This window comes from Bradysia coprophila, unplaced genomic scaffold (genome assembly GCF_014529535.1).
Source record: "Bradysia coprophila strain Holo2 unplaced genomic scaffold, BU_Bcop_v1 contig_468, whole genome shotgun sequence".
Taxonomy (NCBI): Eukaryota; Metazoa; Arthropoda; class Insecta; order Diptera; family Sciaridae; genus Bradysia; species Bradysia coprophila.
This window is the reverse complement of record NW_023503719.1, coordinates 12,631-18,523: the sequence shown is the minus strand read 5'-3', so window position 1 is coordinate 18,523 and position 5,893 is coordinate 12,631. Positions and strand designations below refer to the sequence as shown.

Sequence of the window (5,893 nt, the reverse complement as noted above, 5' to 3'; positions counted from 1 at the left end):
AAACCAGCAGATCGAAGGAGAAGCAAGAAAAGCAAGAACGAGAGCTGACAAACTACAAGCAGCAAATGTCAACTGCTCAACGAAAGATTGAAAAATACGTTGCCCATGTGCAATCCATTTCGACAAGGTGGTACAAACTGAACGAGCAAATATTGGAGCTCAAAAGGAGAATGAATTTCTGAAAAGTAAATTGCGGCTCGCTGAATCTAATCCACGCGAATCGAGACTATTTTCCACCACCAAATTTCGGTAAGAAACCATTGTCGCCCAAAGAAATCAGAACACAAAAATCGAAACTCATTCCGACTGATTGTTCGTCAGGTTCGAATTTGAAAATCGAAATGGAGGACGAACTGGGTGAGGTCTTTAACAACACATACCTGGCTGATTTAAAGTCCGGAGCAGGGAGAACGTCACCAGTTGGCAGAGAATCTATCAGGTAAGACCGATGCCTATCTCAATCGACAATTAAATTTTTATCGCCACAAAAACCATCGCCTCTCTTAGACAATCCGAACTGCGTCAGCGAAATTCCATAGCAGCCAGACATCTGCGAAGTACATATGCGGCCCAGTATGGCGATCAGAATTTGAAGGAGGAGGACATTTCAGTAAGTTCAAATAATCCAACGAAAATGGAAAAAACTTTTACCGTCTCTGCGCACACTTTTGACTTTTAAATTGTGATTTTTAGTAAATTTTATTTTTTTTTTGTGTAAAATATGATAAATTCTCGACGAGATGATTAGACGATTAAAGAATTTTATGACCAAATTGATCGGCTAAAAGTTTTTTTTTATTTCGGAAACATTTTCTATTTCGCTAGCTGCTTTTACATCACCCGCATTCATTTATCATTTAGTTCGTCACACCCTTCATTCAACCACTTTTTTTGCTTAATTTTTCCTATCCTAATCCCTATTCACATCATAGCTTATCGTAATAGAATCAGTAGCTTAGACTAGTCGCTAGGGCGTTAAGTAATTCTATCATCACACTCCTTCCCACATCTCCCAAAATCCCCAAATATTCCTATAAGTCCTAGAAGTCCCCAACGTCCTGAAGTGTCGTCTCATTTTTTTTTGTTATTCGACCAAGTTGCAATGAGTAAAGTCCAGTTCTTAACGTTGTTATAACCAAAGTTCATAAACCACTGAAGGTAATGCAGATGACATGGCACCCAAGTTCCGGGTTAATTCCAGTGCAGCACTTACGATTTCAATCGTATTTTTGAAGCATTGAAACACGTTCCCAACGTTCATGCTATTCACCACATTCCATCAGTTCAATCGCTAGCGCTACAACAAGCGTATTTTGTTGTCTTGCGGCCAGAAAATACGTCATTACTGACTCAAAACCGATTTTTCGCATTTTCTGAACATAAGACAACAAAGTCTTGCTGGGAAATTTTTTGTTGAGGCGTATGGGGCGCATTCCTCGCATCGACAAAATGAAAAACGATTATCAGCGTTACAGTCGGAGGCAGTGAAATTTCAGCATGAATTTGCTTCAGCTGTTTTTCAGCTGATCGACACAAATACAATCAAAACTGTTTGTACTTGTTTATACGGTTGAAGCTGCTACACGATCGTGGTAGTAGTCAAACTGTATAACAACCTATTAACAGTTTTGATTGTTTGTGTGGATCAGCTGAAAAACAGCTGAAGCAAATTCATGCTCAAATTTCACTGCGTCTAACTGTAGGTGTCCGAAAATCTGAATTTTAGTTTGAAGAGATCGTCCAGAAACGATGTACGTCTTTAGAGTGAAGGTTGATTCTAACAATCCCTGAATGCAGTACTTCGTTTGTTGAGAGTCGTATGGCTGATTTTTGTATTTGGCTGCAAGGAAAAACCAGTTTTGTTTGTCCTGCTGATTTCTCAGATGGGTTTACGAGCTTCAATTATTTGAAAACTGAACTTGAGACTAGTACAATCCAGTTGCACACCAGTTGCACGAAACAATGAAACATGAAACAAAAAATCGCTCCACAGCAGTGAAGCACCGGTATGACTTCTCTCACTGACTGCAGTCATGGAACGCACAGGATCGCATTAAGAGTTACAACGCCCTGTGCCATTACACTTTTATGAGGTGGTTAAAGGAATGCGAGCGAAGCGAGTGAGAAAATTTTGCGATTTTTTACATTCAAAAAGTTTTGTCTCACATCCCAGCGCCATTGAGTGCTCCTTTGGATAATGCGGCACTGGGACCTTTCAGGGCGTGTAATACTTTATAGGCGAAGTGAAGAAATTGAAATTTCTTCGAAAGACCTTCGTGACGAACTCTCATGAATCGGAAAGTGGAGTTAAGCTTTCAGAAGCGTCATGCATACGCCAACAAAATCCATTACTTCATTTGTGCAACGTATTTCCCACTTCTTAACTACAAAATCTATTACTTCAACAGTTTTACATAAAAGTTAAGTCAACTTGGTGCTTAAACTATCAATTGTCCTTAACAGATGCCGTATTTCAACGACAGCATGTTCAGCAATCAGCTGGACGTCCGTCGCGGAACACTCTATCAACGACCGGACCACCGACGCCCAGTAAAAATGGTGGCCGATTATCGTTCGGTGGCAGTACAATCAATGCCAGTGATCTCTTTCCAAAGGACATATTGCGAGAACAGAACACCACCGCCAAAACTAAAACAACGCCCGGCAAATTGATGTCAATGTTCTCATCATCAAAACATAAGGAGGTAAGAAGTTAGTTTGTGCAAGTGGTGCATGTTTTCACATCCGGCAATGGGTTCGGTTACTGACGCTCATCTTTCATCATTCAACTAATTTGTTATGTGGGTTTTGTCGTTCTGTCTTTCTTGTCTTGATTTTTGTGTTCTGGCTGTGATTCAGTTCATTGGGATGGGGAGTTCATCAATTGATTACGGAACAAAAACCGAATAGAAAATCTAATTTAGAAAAAGCATAACCGAGATGCTGACTATGTTACCCCGAAGACCAGCCATTTAAGGTCCTGGAAGGCGTACACTTGTCATTGCGGCAGTTCCTAATGTAAGTGGTGCTACAGTTACATCATTCATCAAAAACGTCCATCTCATGTCCCATTCACTCAGTCGTGTTGTGTGTTCGTCCTACGGAGGTTGTTCCTCTGTATATTGCGTGTCCTTCTCATCGATACATTTTCACATCAAACTTCCCCTATCTGCAGACCGACGTACGCAAAGCGATAACTAGACCGATCTATGCAGCATTCACGTCGTCAACACCACGGCAAAAGTCCAATTGGGGCCAGAGAACGTAAATCCATTCTAGCAATCAAATTGAATTCGACCGACAGTGATGACAATGATGTCGCTTCAATTGTATCCAATGATTCGTTATTGTCAAAGACTGGCGACCGACGACGATCAATTACACACCGATTTTCCATCATATCAAAATCGAAGCGTGTCTCCGCTGTGTCGAACTTGATCCAAAAAAATCGGCTTGAATATCGCAAGAAAAACCATTCCAAGCGTCAGAAAGGATTCGAACAAAGTCGGGAAATATTTTTGAAAATGGATGACGATGACGACAACAATTTTCAGATGGTTTTACGCGAAGACATTAGCTACGCACAGCCAGACAAATTGTTCACATCGGATCTAAGGCCGTCGGAGAAATTCGAAGTTCTAACTAAGTGTACGATATCCGAGCATCCGTATTCAAAATGAACCAACGGCAATCGAAGCAATTGAAGTCACCGAAAGTTCATTGACATCGTCAGCAGCGTGTCATTCGAAGACAATGGGTAATATCATTATACATGGGAAGATACCAAGAATTACGGTGAACGAAATACCGCAACGGGAACTGATCCATTACAATCAGCGATCCGGTTCAATATGGTTGAGGCTAATGGATTTGACGAAGAAATGTTTCTTTGGTTTAGTCTTGGTAGTGGTATATGCCAGCTACGTCATGTGGAATTTGTTGAGTCGACGAAATGAGTAAAGATTTTCAGACTTCTATGTGACAGAAAGAATCATGTTTGCTTTTGCAGTTCAATAAAAACAAAAAAAAAGTTTTCAAATTTGATGCGGATGAATTTCACACTTGACGAGTGCGTCCCGTTGCTTTGGCAAACATCAGTCAATCTGAAAATCGAAAGGAGAATTTTCTCACTGTAAAACTCCCGCTTTTCAATAATTTTCTAACTGAGGAGACCCCCATGTCTCCTGAAGTTCTCCATCTCTCTTCAAGAAAATCACTGAAAATCAACGGAAAAACCTTAAAATCGTGTAAAAGGGCTTGAAAATCCTTTGAAAAAGACAAAAAAAAGTTCTTTCGAATCCTAGAAAATCTTTAGAAATTCCTTCAGGGAATTTCTGTTAGACAATTTATTTGCAAACAGAATATACGATCCCTCAGATAAAAAGTTTCTCAAATTTTGGTCACCATCTTGGTCACAATTAGGGTGGTGCTGAACTTTGGCTCGCGAATGTTTAGCGATTTGTTAGCGAAATTTTTTGCTACGAGACGAACACGGCCAATGAGGCAACTTTCGAGTGATGAAGATAAGGGTGTCCCGAGGAGCATTTCAAAAAATATCGCGATGTCATTTGCGAATCAGAAATCAATCGAAAAGAGAAGTCTGTATGTGGTATGTGGTGTGCCCTTTGGCTTTATATTTGTAATGCTTGATAGATCTACCGTAACCTGCAGAAGAAACTTAGCGACACATTTGAACAAAATAATTCTTTTGTTTAAATTTGTCGCTAAGTTTCCTGTGCAAATTACGACATAGATAGAGAGAGAGAGAGGGTGAGAGAAAATATTGGAAAAGTGAGAGACTGTGGTTCGAAACAGACAGTTTAAAAGAGAGAATTCGCTCAGTCTCGCTGATTTATTATATTTTTCTAGCTTTGATGTATTGCGTAAATTTCCATTCAATTCAATGACAAAAAATGAAACAAACCATAGCACTGCTACACATCAGCGAATTAGCAGAGCTGTTGACAAACTCACGTTTGTTATTCGTACATATCAACAGACGTATTCACGGTCTTACATATTTACATATTCTTTGAAACGATCTATATGTCTAACAGGGCTTGATGCACTATGCACTTGACGAACTAAACAGGTTCCGAAAACGTATGGATGAATGAATGAATAAATTTATTGAATTGAAGTCGAAGAAACGAATGGAATGAATGACAGCCTGGTGAGTCCATTTTTCGTCATCGGTGACACTCTATATGATCCTACTTCCTACGTGGTAAGTTTTCTTCCATTCTAGACAAGAAGTATAATACTTAACCCAACACAACACGACCTTCGTTAAATGTATAATTTCTCAATTTCTCAAAATTTAATTGAAAAATCAAAGACTTTGACGTTTCATTCGATTAGTCCATCTATTTTAAGTTAAAATACCAAAGCATAGCTCAACCTTTCTTCTTATGATTTTCATTTCAGAATTCAACTCCAAAAAAACGCTTGTCAATTTTTAAGAAAAAAACAAATTTGTAAGTAAAATTCCGGTCCATCGATAGGTTTTATGAACTTACTGGACCCCTTTACCCGTACGGTACAGTGTACACAAAACAGTCAGTGTAATATACGTATTTAAGTGATGCTTTTGTAACGTAGCATTTAAGTAATTTCCATGAAAATATTCTTTGCAATAAAGAAAAACTAACAAAAAATGACAAAATGAGTTTTCTTGTCCGCATGCAACGCATATGACCGTAATGGTAAAGAATGGAGATCCCAGACCCTATTGACGAATTCTACATTAACGGATGAAAAGATGGAACTCGAGAAGCGACATGGTGGCGCCACCGTCTCTTGAGTTCGTTGATTCTAAGGTTCTGAAAGAACAGATTAAGACAGGTTACGAAGGCGGTGAAACACAAATTTTGGCAAACAAACAAATTTGCCC

The 5,893-nt window shown here is 39.2% G+C and overlaps 1 long non-coding RNA gene across 2 annotated transcripts; it reads left to right on the top strand.

Annotated features, from left to right (window-relative positions):
- The first annotated feature begins 144 nt into the window (after positions 1 to 144).
- LOC119082517 lies at positions 145 to 5,654 on the top strand. 2 transcript variants are annotated; one of them, XR_005088654.1, is made up of 5 exons: positions 145 to 249; positions 322 to 439; positions 508 to 610; positions 2,464 to 2,705; positions 5,428 to 5,654. It is a non-coding gene; the product is annotated as an uncharacterized LOC119082517 (long non-coding RNA). The 2 variants fall into 2 exon arrangements; XR_005088653.1 differs by lacking the exon at positions 5,428 to 5,654 and adding an exon at positions 3,176 to 4,044 and having other exon boundaries at positions 146 to 249.
- The last annotated feature ends 239 nt before the right edge of the window (positions 5,655 to 5,893 follow it).